This window comes from Monodelphis domestica, chromosome 6 (genome assembly GCF_027887165.1).
Source record: "Monodelphis domestica isolate mMonDom1 chromosome 6, mMonDom1.pri, whole genome shotgun sequence".
Taxonomy (NCBI): Eukaryota; Metazoa; Chordata; class Mammalia; order Didelphimorphia; family Didelphidae; genus Monodelphis; species Monodelphis domestica.
Genome location: NC_077232.1, coordinates 33,432,168 through 33,449,057, shown reverse-complemented (window position 1 = coordinate 33,449,057; position 16,890 = coordinate 33,432,168). Strand labels below are relative to the sequence as shown.

At 37.0% G+C, this 16,890-nt stretch overlaps 1 long non-coding RNA gene across 2 annotated transcripts in view; it reads left to right on the top strand.

The window, feature by feature from the left end:
* Positions 1–4,003: 4,003 nt before the first annotated feature.
* LOC103097268 (uncharacterized) overlaps positions 4,004–16,890 on the top strand; it is a 63,793-nt gene continuing 50,906 nt past the window's right edge. For both annotated transcript variants that reach the window (XR_008912747.1, XR_469495.2), the window contains exons 1-4: positions 4,004–4,094; positions 5,034–5,156; positions 13,190–14,802; positions 15,604–15,730. This is a non-coding gene — a long non-coding RNA (uncharacterized LOC103097268). The remainder of the gene's footprint in view (positions 4,095–5,033; positions 5,157–13,189; positions 14,803–15,603; positions 15,731–16,890) is intronic.

Here is a 16,890-nt window from a genome sequence, read left to right as displayed (position 1 = left end):
CTCTACTAAGCATCTCATTTTATAAATAAGAAAATTGAGTCCTATAGGGATTATTTTTCTCTCCAAGTCACATAGGTGGTAAGTTACAGTAACAGGATTTGAATACAGGTTCTTTGACTCCACCTGAGCTCTTTTGATGGGACTGCAATTTACTTAGTAATTTGACCTTGTTGCACAGGTAATTAAATGACTATGTAGGCATTTCCCCTAATGCAAGAAATGTCTTGTCATAATATGAGGAACATGGAAATATATATTGCATGATAATATTTGTAAGACCTATATCATATTACCTGCCTTTTGGAAAGGAAGTGGGATAAGAAGGAGCAAGAGAAAATGGATTTCAAAATAAACAAATATTAAAAATTGTACCAACATATAACCTGGAAAAAAAAGAAAAAAAAAACAATAATTTAAAAAGAAAAAAATTTAAAGAAAATCCTGAAAGCACTCTAGAGATGTTCATTATCACTAACCTTAAAGGGTCAGTTCTAAAAAAGGATATTATATGCCTCAAATAGAAATGTAAAGTACTTTTCCAGTGTGTTTCAGGGAAAAGAAAACTATAGGGTAAAGAACACTTTTGTAGTTGTTATGATTATTTTAAGTTCCCAAATGCTATCATTTGATTCATCAGTGACAGCAGGTTGTAATGGAAAGAACACAGTCGAATAAGCTAAGTTTAGATCATATTATATATAGGTAGATATAGAGGGAGATGCACGTGTGTGTAGCCATAGATATATAAAGCATATGTATGCATCCACATATTTGTAGATTCAAGTGAGTACACTATATCCATGTATGTACATACATGCACTGTGTATACATGATTTCTATGCATATATTTATATATGCACACATGTACATATGTGCTAGAAATATATTTTAATTGTGAATCTTTAAAAATATATTTTGGTAATTGTATTTTTATACAATTTACATTCTTGGCAATCCTTTGTATTTTAGTTTATGCATTTATAAATTTTATTCTGAGAAATGATTGATAGACTCCATTAATCTTCCAAAGGGACCCATGATATAAGAAAATAGAAGAATACAAAATAAAAACCTCTAATAATCCAAACCTCCTAATTCTATGGGTGTTCAAATGGAGCCCCAAGAATTTAAATGACTGGCCTTCTTACACCCAGGAGAGGAACTTCAGAAAAGAATCTGAACCCAGGTCCTCTGTATATTGTGGAGATGCTATTTTTTCCAAATATATTTCAGTGAATTATCACCTGACTCTTCTCATAGTTAATCATTCCTATCTTGTAACTTTGAAGAAATACAAAATTATTTGAGCCATAACTTTCTTCATATTTCAGTGAAGTGGTTGGACCCTCTAAGGTCCCCTTTAGCTTTAAATCCTGCAGCCCTCTTCTGTTATTTTAGAAGCAATAGAGAGAAAACTCTATTCTTCTCTCATCTACATAACACTGGCTCTTTTCTTAAAACCCACTGGCCATCTTTCCAGTTAAGTGCATTCAGCACCAGGCAAATGGCTCCTGGGGAACGTGCCTCTTCAGTTAGAAGTTAAACCAAATTGTCTTGAACTCCCCAAATGATTTTGTGAACTACTGGAGTGAAGCTTTCCAATTCTGTTCCTTTTGAAGCCACCCTGCCAGCTAGTGGGGAGAGGGTGAGTCCATTACCCATGGCCTAGCCTATAATTATCCTTCTCTAATACCTAGGGCTGTTCTCTTGACCAAATGGTCTAGTGGGTTTCAGGAGAACATCAATAGGACCAAACAGTTTGGCCACCCTAGCTAGTTCAACTCTACAGAATTTAATCAAAACATCGATCTCTTCCATTTAGGACAGCCTGTCTATTACATTGAGATATTGAACTCCTGTCAACTGTCACCTTGCCAAGTTGAGCTACCGGAGCATAAGTGCAGAAAAGCTTTGCAGATGAGAGGGTGACAAATGATGCCCCTCTGGGGGCTGACCTGGAACCCATCTAGATGAATTTCATGAGTTATCCCAATTGCCCAACCCCAGCTGACTTGTTTGACTACCCAGAGACTGAGTATCCATAATCCTAAGTGCCTTTGAACATCATATAGAAAAAGCCAATATGTTCTAGGAGATTTAATTGGTTCCAAGAATCCTATAAACATAAGCACTCCGACCTAAATTTATGTAATGCTAGCAACATGGAATAATGAATAGAACACTGAATTTGGATGTAAGATACCTGGGAGTATTTGGTTTACCCACTTGCCAGATCTGATCTTGGAAAGATCTTTCCACATCTCTAAGTTTCAGTTTTTTCACACAAGAAAAAAGTAGAGTAATATATCTAATATCTACCTCTTCAATAGTCTATTCTGATTCCACAAAGGCAGAATCCCTGCCCTTTTCTCAGAAAATGTAGATTCAAATCCTGCTGTTGTTACATGTTGTGTACAGCTCCTTAGGCACAAATATTTCTGGGCTTGTTTTCTCATCCTTAAAATTGAAAGATGATGGATCTCAGTAATGTATAACATCTCTTCCATGTCTAAATGATATGAATGAGTATTGGAAATAAAGAGACAATTGAATTTTTCTTAGTTATTCTATCAACTAATTGGATAACTAACAGATAAAGAAACTTAAATTTTGTTAAGCATTTTATGTGTTATGAAATTTTTATCTCTAACAATTCTTTGATGTAGGTGCTCTTCTTATCTGTTTTACAGATGAAGAAACTGAGGCAAACAAAGGTTAAGTGACTTGCTTAGGATTACTAATAAGAGCTAATAAGTATCTGAGACAGTGCCTTCCTTCTGATTCTGATACAGTATTCCATCCACTGTGATAACTAGCTGCTTCTGAATAACCCTAATTTCTTCTGTGTGGCAAATGGAAGAAGCCAAGTAAGTGCTTGTTTTTCATCAATTGGTGATAATTAGGAGTAAATTATTTCAAAGATTGCATCATGCTAAAATATGATATACTTTGTTTATTGCTAAAAAGAATAAGACAAATTGTTATACATTATTTCCATTGATATTACTTTCAAGGAGGGGGAAATAAACTGCCATCCCCAATGTCCTGAAGAGCAAAAATACAATTATAAACTAAATGTAATGATAAAATGCTTGTCCTGATATGCCTCTACCACTGAGGCATCATCTGATGACCCTGCGAACATCACTGTTTTTCCAGGTTGCTTTTAAATAGACAATTCTCATAGCTGCCTTCAGTCTTTAAAGAAAGTGTTCTTACCCATATTTTCATGTCATGGACCCTATTAAGAGTCTTATGAAGCCTATGGACCCCCTCTCAGAAAAACATTTTAAAATTTACAAAATAAAATACATATGGTTCCAAAGGAAAGTAATTAAAGAGTAGGAAACTAAGGTATAGAGCAAGAATAAATCATTTCCTTATCAGAGAGCATAGACTGTCTGATAAATAAAATTTGGAGAATGATCCAAGTTAAAATAGATATTGATACAAAGGGAACCAATAAGAGAGGCACTGTTGGAGGAGCAGGAGGGTAACCAAGATATTGAATTGTGATGGGAATCAAGAGAAATCAAGGAAGATATGTTTTATTCCCACCAGAATTCTAGCCCACAAATTCCTGGCTTAGACATTTTCGTGATTCTCAACAGCTGTAGCAATGGTTTAAATGAGGGAAAGAAAGTGGGGTGGGAGGGGGTTAGCTATAAAATATGAGATAGAAACAAGAGGAGTATCTTATATTTAATACTTTAATTCAAGTCTAAAAGTCAGAAGAAGGAGCAGAGAAATAAACTGCTGTCAGGCACTGAGTGACTGATAACATTCTAATTCCCTGGAGGGGTGATAGGCAAAGAAAACTGGAGCCTGAGCTGTATCCAAGGGTTGAGTCAACAACATTTATCAAGGAGGAAAAAGGCAGTAATACTTCTCAAAGAAAGATTTTTCCTGAGGCCAAGGGACAACATAAATGGAAATCCACTAAGTATAGGTTTTGCAGGTTGGATTATTTTGTCTCCATTCCCTATGCATTCCAATTGTAGAATGTTGACACTTGTTTGAATGCACAAGTCAACTGGCACATAATCCATTTGTAGGCTCATCCCCAAACACAAGGACCTAACTGGGAGTTAAAGGTACTCAATGTCAAGTATGTAGCACTAGAGAGGCAAAGGGAGAGGGAGAGGAAGTGGGTAAGGGAGGGATGGAGAGAACTAAGAAACTGCCAGAATGATTGAATGGCTGAAGCAAAATCCATTTGACAGTGATGATAAATTCCCTTTACTACAGCTCAAGCCATGATAGTTAACTGTAACACATCCAGATCGATTGAATTAATTTTCTTAACTAGTCCTAAATCCACTTAAAAGTCAAGTCTTGGACATGCCTGCTTCAGAAATGATGAAAAACGATTTCCAGAGACAGATACCAATATTTATTGGATAGCTGCTAAAAAGTCTCTCCATATTATCAAGCAGGCCAGGGCAGAGGCTCACAGAAGATCTAATCACTTGATTTCCATCACCTTTTGCTTTTTTAATTTCCTCTTTCATTGGAAAGCCCATCATGTTTCAGACAACAGTATTGTCTCTATAGATATACACACATTATGAGAGAGCTAGGAGGTTGGGTGAGTATTACTGAAATAACAAGAAAAAAGGTGACCCCCCTCAGACTGATGTTTGGAAGTGCTCCAGAAGATGGGGTGCTATTGGAGAAAATATTTCCACAATGGGAAAATGATTAAAATTGTGGGGTTTTTTTGGGGGGTAGGGAGAAATGTGAATTGCCTCCTATTCATTTGAGCATCTTCCAAGGAGAAATTTCAATGGCTCAAATAAAATTCATGCTTTTAAATTCTGTTATCTAGTCACCTTGATCTAAAAGTTCTTTTAGTTAGACCAGGCCTGAGGCCAGAATAAGCCAATCAAATACCACCAGGAAGACCTATTAGCCCCTTTCTGAAGATATAATATCTTAATAGAGAAGAGGAAAGGAACACCCCTCAGTGACTATAAATCTGTTAATAAGGGTGAGGACCAATTCATCTCTCATTTCATTCACTGGCAACATAGTGATAAAAGGATAACAGCAATCTATCAAGAAGCATTTTCTCTGGGTCAGGCACTGTACTAAATGTTATGGATGAAAAAGCAAAAAGAGTTTCTACCTTCAAGGAGTTTGCTTACAGTCTAATGGTAAGGACAACATGTGTGTAAGGAAAGTACTTATTAGACAGATAGAGAGCAGAAGGAAGGTAAAGATGGCATAGGAGAGAAGTTAAATATTGCAACCACACTTCTTTGTGGGAAAAAAATGGCATAAAACTCTTCTTGCCCTTTTACTTCACAATCTCCTTATTATGTATTTGTGTATAATAGCCATAGTATCTATACATTCCTTTATATATGTGATATATATGTAAACAGAAGTGTATATGTGTGTATGGTGTTTCTTTATAAAATTGTATTTGTATATGTCTATAAATACAAACATATATATACATATATGCACAAGATAAATATAAAGTAATTTGAGTTCATAAAAGGCACAATTAGCTCGTGGAAATCAAGAAAGGCCTCATAAAAGATTGAGACTTGAAGGAAATTAGGATCTTTGATATATGATGAAGAATACAGGTCATACTTATTTTCTGTTAGTAAAAAGGGAAGCAAAGTGGTTGCCCATTAGTTGGAGAATGGCTGAGCAGATTACAGCATGTGAATATAATAAGTAAGGGAATTTTGTTGTACTATAAAAAATAATGAATTAAGAAATTCAGAGAAACATGAGAGATTCAAATGAAGTCATTCAGAACAATGAAAACAGAACCAGGAGAACAATATTCACAGTGACCATAATAATTTTAGTGAAAACAAAATGGAGACACCACATTTCACATTAAATCCAGAGAACAATCTTAGCTCCAGAAGGCTAATATGATAATACAAACTTCTGGCCTCTTGATAGCAAGATAATGTACAGTGAAGGCAAAATGTTTTATATGGTACCAGGTGGAATAATTGTATAAGTTCATATTCTTGAATCATTCTTCTTTGTTATAAGAGAAGGTTGGGGGATGGAGATTGAGAAATGATAGTGATATTTCCAAAAAATCACTAAAGCATTACCCTCAAAATGGATGAAGGAAGCAGAAACTAAACTAGGTTTCTAAAAATCAAATGGTTGTCCACTCCAGATGATGAATCATTTCTCCATGAGAAACTGTAACAACAAAATACAAATTCACAGATATGTATATATCCAAGTATGTACATCTATATTGATATCATAATGATGATGGTTATAACAACTAGCACTTATATGCCATTTTCATGTTAGCAAAGCATTTTCCACAGGTTTTCTGATTTGATCCTTTCAACAATCCTGGGAGGGAGAAGATATTCTCACCCTGACATTACAAAGGGGGGGGGGAGACAGAGGGACAGAGAAAGGCAGAGACAGAGAAAAAGACAGAGAAAGAGAGAGATAGAGAGAGAGACAGAGAGAAAACACAGAGACAGAAACAAAGAGGAAGACAGAGAGAGAGACAGAGACAGAGAGAGACAGACAGAGAGAGAGAGAGAGAGAGAGAGAGAGAGAGAGAGACGGAGACAGGGAGATGGAGACAGAGAAAGAGACAGAGGGAGAGAGAGAGAGAGACAGAGACAGAGACAGAGAAAAGAGAGAGATAGATACCATTAGGGGTAATCTTCCCAGTCACACAAGACCATAATTTAACTGTTATCCTCAGCTCCTCATTTCCATCTACCATAGCCAATCTGTTGCCAAGTCCTCCCACTTCTACCACTTCTTTCATAATGTTTCCTTTGTAGTCCCTGCTCTCCTCTAGCACTGCCACCACATAAACACAGGTTTTTAACTCTTCACCCTTAGGCTATTGCAATAGCCTCCTTGGTGTGTCTACTTCATAACTCCAGACAGTGGTTCTGAACTAGGACTAGGCACCTTGAGAGACTGCAAGCAAAGAGAAATGTATCTCCTCCTCCTTAAGGAACAGAGATTTAGACCTAGGAAGAATCTCAGAAATCATGGAGTCCAGTGCTTCCTTTTTGCAGATGAGGAAACAAAAACCCATGAAAGTAAACTTACTTACCCAAGATTACAAAGATAATGTGATCGATCTGGGATTTGAATGCAGATTCTGGAACTTGAAATTCAGCATTGTTTCCATTAATGTCAGGAACACCTCCTTTAATGATAATAAATAATATATCTTGTATTATCTTTACCTCTTCCATAATAGAAACTAAAACTTTGTCCCAGTTACTTTGTTTCTGATAAGCAAAACTTTATTTTTTTTGGGGGGGGGGAAGGAGGGTTGGAAAGATGAATGAACTGCAACTTTCATAACATATCTAAGCTAGTCTTATTCCACTTAGCTTCTCAACTAACATTATACCATTATTCCTACTCTCCTTTATATGCTTTCTTCCTCCATTAGAATAAAAACTTTTTTGTATGGGGGGTATTTTTAATTTAATTTTTAATTTTTTCCATGGTTACATAATTGTCTCCCTCCCTTTTCCCTGCCCCCCTCCCAGAGTTGACGAGCAATTTCATTGGGTTATACCTATATTATCACTCAAATCCTATGTCCATAGTATTCGGAATGAAAGTTTTTTTAAGGGTGAGAACTGCTTATTTCTTATATTTTATCTGTAATTCTTGATATAATTCATGACACATGGTATTCACTTAATAAATGCTTTTCTATCTATCCACTCATCCATCCATTTTATAGTCAACACAAGTGAAATAGTTAGTATACAAAGTGTTGGACTTGTAATTAGGAAGACTTGAGTTTGATTCTTACTTTAGTCATTTACTAGCTATATGACCCTGGACTAGTCATTCAATGTTTCTGGGTCTCACTTTCCTTATCTTTAATATGAGGGTGATAATATCAAACCAGATACCACATGACAAAAGTTTTGCTAACCTGAAAAAAGTATATAAGTGCTCCCATTATGATCATCATTATCATTACTAACATCACATCATCACCATTTTTATTAAATTATATCACTAACTTCATAGCAGGTTTTGATCAGTATGCTTTTTATCAACCAAAAATTATGAGTAATGAGATTACTGTCAGGTAGGGGAGGAGTTACTTTAACAACAAGGAACAGTCTTCATGTTGAAAGTGGTTATGAAATCTGGTGTAGAATAAGGTGAGAGGAGAGGGATTGGGAGAGGCAGTGTTAATGCCCAGGGGATTTCCTCTTTTGATTTACACTGAAATGTAGTGAGAAGATCAGAATGGTTGTGTCTCAGACACTAATGTGGAAGCCTAGTTTCACTATTCAGCACCCACCTGAACCACTTTAGCTTGGTTCACAAAATCAGGCTGATGTTGTACCTTTTGCATCTCAGATGAACAAGATTTTCCAATGAAGCGCCATTGTCCCATGGGCTCAGACAATGCAACCAACTATATTCTAGGACAGAAGGCAAAATCAACTAGAGTGCCTTGCTCCGGGCAGGACACACTAGAATGATGTAGAGCAGAACACCAGAGATTTAACTCTGTATAAGAGTGATGGAGAGAAGCTTCATTGCCTCCAGGCAGCCTAATATCCAATGCTATTGAAACTGAAAGCCATTTGGCATGGTGTTGTTATGGGGATGGAGATAGGGATGGGATTGGTGAAAGAAAAAGCAAATTAAAAAATGATTGTTCATAATATAATAGTACCTATCTCCCAAAGTTTCCATGAGGATAAAATATGGTGATATTTCTAAAATTTTAGGCTAAACTTTAAATACCATATAGACACTAGCTTGAGTTTCCCAAGGCCCAGAAGAGAGACTGGGCCTCCCAGCTTTAGACAGATAGTAAATGGCAGACCAAGAACCCAAAGACTTTAACTTCCAATCTGGTATTCGTCAGTCTAAAGCACACAATATTAGGAAAATACTCTGAGTCAAAATAACAAGTTTATCAAGATTTTTCTTCTCTGACACACTGTCAGGTTCCAGTTTCCCCAAGAGAAGACCCTCTAAATTCATCAACATAAAGACATAAAAGATCATTGTCCCATCATTTTCTAACAGTTTGGGAATTTCAATTTTAAGAAACGAATCAGACATCAACATGGAAAGGGAGAGAAGGAAGGAAGCAATAACCATTTATTAAAAGTTCATCATGCACCCAGCAGAATGCTATGAGCTTTGCAAACTTTATCTCATTTGATCCTCCCAACAACCCTGGGAAGTAGGACCTATTATTATCCCCATTCACAATTGAGAAAACTGAGGCAGGCAGAGACTGAATGAATTCCTGAGATCTTCCAGGCTACTGGACCCAGTGTTCTATCCACTGAACTGCCTAGTGTCCAAATAGCAGTGATGACACTTGAAGAAAAATACAAGATGTGTTTACATATATAAGAGAAGCTCTAATTCCCACTATGAAATAACTGGGTATGTAGGAAGAGAAGAAAATCAAGTACACAATCAGGAAATTTCCATCCTATCTCTCTCACTTATCAACTGTGTGACAATGGAAAAGTCATTTAATGTTTCTCCCCAAAGTTGTTAGCTCTTCTGTAAAATAAGGTAGTTGGACAAGGTAGACTTGAAAGTATCTCCCACTTCTGAATTTGAAAGTATCTCCCACTTCTGAATTTCTCAAAGAAAACTCAATGATAGTGGTTAGGAGACCAGTGTAAAAGGAGAAAGCAATTACCTTGAAATGTGTTATCCTGAGGTTACACCAACCTCTTATCCTTGTTATACTTCCCTTCCTATCCTCCCTAGTACATTGATACCACTCCATTCTCTTTACTCTCTCCCCACCTACTGACTCATTTGATGCTGCCTACAAACATGCCTATGTCTCCCCCATCCTTTGAAGCCTTTCACTTGATGGAAATATCCCTGCTAATTATGATTTCTATATCTACTTCCCTTCTCAGCTCAATTCTCTATTTTTAAAAAAGTCTACAGAGAGGCATCCAGGTAGCACAGTGGAAAGAATACCACTGGAGTTAGAAAGTCCTGAATTGAAATATAGCCTTAGACACTTCCTAACTGTATGACCCTAGACAATATATTTAACCCCAGTTACCTAGCCCTTGCCACTCTTCTACCTTGTAATCAATATGTAAGTATTGATCCCAAAACAGAAGGTAAGGAATTTTTTAAAAAGCTACACTTGGTGCCTCTACCTTCTTTCCTTTCCTTCACTTTTAAATCATCTACAACCTGGTTTTCAACTTCAGCATTCATATATGACTGCTCTCCCCAAAGCAATCAGTCACTTTCCAATTGCCAAATCTAATGCTCTTTCTAAGTCTTCATCGGTCTTGACCTTATCAAGGTCATCAAACATTGTTGAACACGCCATCTGCTACTTGATAACCTGTGTTTATTAGATTGTTTCTTCTGACACTGTTCTCTCTTTTTTCTCATCTGACTCACTGCTCCATAATAGACCTCTTTGTTGGATATTTACCCAGGTCTCACTCATTAAATGTAGGTGCCCCCCCCCAAATCTGACCTGAGCCTTATTATTTTCTTCTCCCCCTCTACCACCTTGCTTGTAATATCTTCTACTCCCATGGCTTCAATTACATGAAAGTGATTCACAGTTCCATATATCAAGATCTAGCTTCTCTCCTGGGCTCCATTCTCACATTACCAGCAGCCTCTGAGACATCTTAAACTTGAGGTACTATAGGCATCTCAAACTCAGCATACCCAACGAAGAATTCTGCATCATTTATTTAAGAGCTTACTTTCTTCTCAGCTTTCTTATCATTGTTAAAAGCAACTTGCAGTCACTGAGAATGGAAACCTCAGTGATATTATCAACTCTTTACTTGAACTTATCCCACATGCCCTATCTGTCATCAAAAAATTTTCTACCAATATCTTTCCTAGGTGTACCCTTCCTTCTCTACTCATAGTCACTGCCCTTGAAAAGGCCATCATTGCTTCTTACATGAACGATTTCAATAGCCTACTAGTCGGTCTGCCTGCTTCAAATCTCTCCTCCAGTCTGTCTTCCATTACCTGCCAAACCAATTTGTATCCCCTTACTCAATAAATTACAGTGACTCTATAACTTCTAGGATCAAATATGAACTCCTTTGGCACTTAAATGCCTTCCCAACATGGCCCCTCTTTCCTTTCCAGTCCGCATACACTTTGTCCTACTTCTATGCACTCTGTGATCCAGCTAAGGTGATTAGTTTGATGCTATATTTCCCATTTTTATGTCTTTGTCCTGGCTCACTCCAAGCTTGGCATGCTCTCCCTCCACATTTCCTCCTCTGATCCTCACTGGCTTCCTCCAACACCCAATCCAAATATTTCCTTCCAATGGAAGTCTTTCCTCCCCAATACCCTTAATTGTTAGGGTCTTCACCCTGAGATACATCCTACTCACACTGTTTATATCTTGCTTTTACAATACATAGTTTTTGAATGTTATCTATTCCAACAGAATGTGAACTCCTGGAGAAAAGATACCAGTTTTTGCATTTCTTTAAATTCTAGCCCTTCCCACAACACTTGGCACTTTTAACATGTTTCATAAATGCTTTTTAACAGATTGACTAAGGGAAAAGTTTCTAATAATTGGAACTATGCAAAAGTCGATTGTACCCCCAGATGATAGTGGGACCCTCATCACCAGACGTGTTCAAGAGAATGCTGGGCCATTTCATGTAGGGGATGTTGTAAAGAATGTTCTTTCTTCAGAGAGTTGGATTAATGGTTGCTAAGGTCCCTTCCAGCTGTGATATTCTGTGACATTATATCAAACAGGCTGCCCTTTACTTAGTCTATATATATAACTCTGACCTACCAGTCAGCTTCCATCAGTCTCTGAACATCCTATTACTGAGGACACAAAGCTGCAGAGAAATTAGGAAGGAAAAATCAGTGATCCTCATATTCTTTCCTTATAAACTGAATGAAATATGGAGTATTTTTCACACAGTGCCCATAACTACCATTATTTAACTAATCCTTAAACTTAGATTCTTCTTTCTGAAGAAATGATGGTTTACTGGTCAACAAGAATGTACTAAGCTACAGTAATAAATAATAATAATAATAATAATGCCTACTAGTGGATAATATTAACTATTATAATAATAGCTAGAATTTATATTTAAAGTTTGAAAAGAGCTTTACAAATCTTAGCTCATTTTATCATAATCCATGGAGACACTAAGATTATTTCCATTTTATAGGTAAGGAAACTCAGATGGAAGTTAAATGACTTGCTCAGGGTCACACAGCTAGTATGTGTATGAAATCACATTTGAATTCAGATCTGCCTGACTCCAGGTTCAATTGTCTATCCACATTGTCACAAACTTGGTAAACACTGGGTATTCAAAGAAAGGCAAAAATGGTCATCTATCCTCAAGGAACTCATATGCTAATGAAGAAGATAACATATGAATAACAGACATGTAGATGAATAGAAATACAAATAGAAATACAAAAAGAAAGTAGCTAGAAAATAAAGATCATGTTGCATTTGACTTGTGTTTTGAAGAATTCCAGGGATTCTTAGTAGCAGTAGTGAGGAAGCAGAGCATTTGGGGTTTGGGGAAGCAACAGTATGATGGTATAGAGATGGGAAGAATATCATGTTTGAAGATCAATGAATAAACCAGTAGAGCTGGACTGTTGAGTCTGTGGAGAGGATTAGAATATCAGAAGAGTATGAAGACAATGAGAAGAAGCCAGGCAGTGAAGAGACTTAAGTGCCAAACAAACAGGACATAGTTGTAGGCTGGAAGAAAATAAACTCAATCCCTAAGAACAGAGAATGGCATGGAGTATCACCAATTGTGGAATATTTGACGACCTCAGAAACATGTATTTCCCAGTCTAGGCTGAAGGAGCCTGATCATTCCATAGTTATCCCAGACTGGATATACCCTACCTTCAGCTTCCTTTTGGAATATACACTCCTTTAGGGCAAGGATGTCCTACCTATATTTGCAATCCCATCACTTAACAGTGCCCAACACACAGTAAACCCTTAACCAATGAGTGCCAATTGACTGACAGGTTATTTCTGAACTGAATCTTGAAAGATGAAAAATATCAGGTAAGAATGATGAAGAAAGGTTTACCAGAAGAAAGTAGGGGAATGGCCCTCCTGGCCTTTGATTGCATGGTTTCTCAGTTCATTTTCTCATACTATAATTTTTACTTTTTGATGTTTGACTTCTGATAGCAAAGACACCAAGAATCAAAAGGAAATGGGACAGCTAGGACCATACAAAAGTCTTGGAATTGGAAGCAGAAGAGCTAAATTCAAAGATAAGTCCTTCTACAATCTAAATACTATAATTTTTTGAAGAATATAATAAAAAAGTCTTGGAATCATAAAGTACAAGAGTCATAGAATAGATCTTTCTCATATAAGTACACTTTAAATGTCAGAGAATTACAAAATCACTAGTTCACACTAATCCCTGGGTTATTTAAGAAATCCCATGTTATTTGGAAGGACAAAGGCAGCTTCAGGTCTCTACTAAGTCACTGACCTTAAGGACTCAGCAAAGAGCTCTACACAACTTGGTCAAACTTGATCAAGGCTCCAAAGGATGGAGAAAAGAAATTCCATCCAACCAACAATTGATCCCTGAACCTCTCTTATTACCTTTTTTTGGGGGGGTAAGATTTTAGTTTAATTTCGAAAATTTTATTTAATTAATTTAGAATATGTTTCTATGGTTACAAGATTCATGTTCTTTCTCTCCCCTCCCATCCCCTCCTATAGCTGATGTGCAATTCCACTGGGTTTTACATGTGTCATTGATCAAGACCTATTTACATATTATTGATATTTGCACTAGGGTGATCACTTAGGGTCTAAATCCCTGATCATATCTCCATCAAACCATGTGATCAAGCCATTGTTTTTCTTCTGTGTTTATATTCCCACAGTTCTTTCTGTGAAAGTGGATAGTGTTCTTTCTCAAAAGTCCCTCCTGTCTTATTACCTCTTAAAGCATGAATTCATTTTCCTTTTGATGATAGATACTTTTGAGGAATTGTATTCCAGACTTTTTGGCAGGATATTTTTGTACCAACTAGCCTTACTATAGCAAACTAAAAAATGTCCCTTTCTAAAATTTACCTATATTTAAGTCTGCCTATCTGGTAATTGGACAGTTAGTTGGCTCAGTGGCTAGACTGTCTGGCCTGAAGTCAGGAAAACACATCTTCCTGAGTTCAAATTTGGCCTCAGACACTAACTGTGTGACCATGAGCAAGATACTTGACCCTGTTTGTCTCCATTTCTCATCTGTTAAATGAATTAGAGAAAGAGATAGCAAACCACTCCAGTATTTCTGCCAAAAGAACCCCAAAGGGTGCCCTAAGGAGTCAGAACAACAATAGCTGGTAATTATAGGGGAATATACCAAATAAGAACTCATAATCAACAGTATTATACACCTCCCCATATCTCAGAATCTTGAAATAGGAACCAGCCACTGTTCTCTGGGGACCCCACCTTTTCGGTGCTAATGGGAGTTAGAGAAGAAGTCTGGAGGGATGTTACAATGGGAGTGAAGATAGAGATCTCAGAGGCCACCCAGTCTAATCTCCTCTTTGTAACAGATGGGGAAAAAAATAGATGAGGCCCACAGTGGTTAAAGTCACTTGCTTGGTTTTGTTGGAAAATAAAGTATACAAAGAAGAGAAATGTGAAACAAATCTGACAATTCCCATAACCCAATGCATGTTCCATAGGCATAGTCTTTGATGAACTGGGACCACTGTTTTGCAATCAATAGACCTGAAAAAACTAATGAGATTTTGCAACCCAAGCCACCTCAGGTAAGGAACTACCTACTTACCCTACGTAAGATTACCAGATTACTGTCACCTTGCCCCTTGTTACTCATCAGTGCCTCTACTCCTTTCTTCTCTCCATCCCTCTAGCCTTATTCTTTACCTAGTTTCCCAACAAAAACACTTATGTGGACTCCAAATTCAAGATCATTTTCCCCCTTCACACTTGAAAAGCATCAACGTGCTTAATTCTGCCCAAATAACTTCATTCCCATGTGGCCAAGAGAACTCAAGTCCCACCTGCCCATCCCAATGAGACTGTGAGATATAGAGCTCATGCATCATTTAGATTTGATAGTGTAAAATCAATCACTCCAAGGAATAATTGTTGCTTTCACCATGACCTTGCCCTCTATGGTACTTCATCTTTGAAGGTTATTGAATTAAGGCCAAGGAAGATGGGTTATCACTGGAGCTCTGTGTAAAACTCAAAGTGACATGAAAGCATCAGAGGAAATTGTGTGTGTGTGTGTGTGTGTGTGTGTGTGTGTGTATGTTTCTGTGTGTGATTTGGGCTGAAATACCACATTGGCTGTAGAGCTATGGAAGACTTTAGAAATTACCTCTTCTAACCAGTATTGCATGGGTAAGGCCACTAAAGTAAAGAGAAGGAAAATTATGTGTTCAAGATCACACATACAAGTTATGAATACACGTCCTCAGAGACAGTCAATTGGTAGAATGGACTGGCAGAAAGTACTAGATTTGCAGACAAAGAGACATTAATTTGAATCCTACCTTAAGCATTTTTTCTAGTTCTGTTCTGTTCTTGTTCTTCTTGTTCAGTCATTTTTAGTCATATTTGGTGTTGCTGTGGCAGCTAAGTGGCTTAATGGATGGAATACCAGACCTTGATCCAAGTACAACACGGTTCAAATCAAACTCCAGAAATGTATTAGCTGGGTGACAATGGGTAAGTCACTTAACCCTACTTCCCTCTGTTTCCTTACCTGTAAAATGAGCTGGAGAAGGAAATGGCAAACCAATCCAGTATTTTGGCCAAGAAAACCCCAAATGGGGAGGTAGTATACTCAAAGTGTAAAAGTTAAAATTAAATCTCAATAATAATATTATGTTTTAAGAGATTTATTAATGATCATTAGAAATCAAGGAATAAAGAAGATACAAAATAAAGACCATGTGACTATGGCTGGTTAGCTATTTTTTTAGTCAACCTCACTCAGCACCATCAATGCTGATTCTATATCAGAGAGACAGGAAGCCTCCAAAGCCCACACCCTTTATCCTCTGTCTACAGGAAGTACATAATGACAGGAAGTCAGTGGGCTCTTGGGATATGTAGTTCTTTTTTTAGGGTAACAGATTTTCAATCATACAATAGGCCATATATAGGTTCTGATATCTAAAAAGCAGCTGAACTTTAGACAAGTTACATTACCTGAAGTGATTGCTTTTTAGTGAGAAAATTCAATGAATAAGCAAAAGGCAAATGTTATTCTAATAAGTGTATCACATACACATGATGTTGTGGTAGTTTAAAGTATAATAAGATTAAATTTGGCATCACTACTCTCAAGGAAGTCTTTAAGAAAGCATCATAAAATAATGGTTCTAGAAAGGAAGGAGATTTAGAAATCATCTAATCCAAATGTTTTATTTTGAAGATTAGAAAATTAAGGTCCAGAGTGTTAAGGGACTTATCCAGGGTCACAAATATAGCAAATAACAAGGGTCAAATTTGAACCCCAACCTTCTTCCCCCAAATCAATTGCTCTTCACAATGTCCTAGGCTATTTCCCTCTACATCTGCCTATTGCAAGATAAACAAGTCTTCAGGGACACAGATGGCCTCCTTTTGTCAGTACTCTCTTAAACATAGGTGCTGCTTAGGTAATATTTATGGGTATGATCATTGGCCATTATTCAGAATCTTTATTACATGCTGTCACACACTGGCAGAACTCCTAACTCATCCTGATTCTTCTATTCAAAAATCTCTTCCTGATTTCCCACTACCTACCAAATAGACTATAGCTTTCCAGCTCTGTCACTCAAGGCCCATAATCTGAATTCAACAACCATTCCAATTTTACCTGAAACTCCCCATCCCTT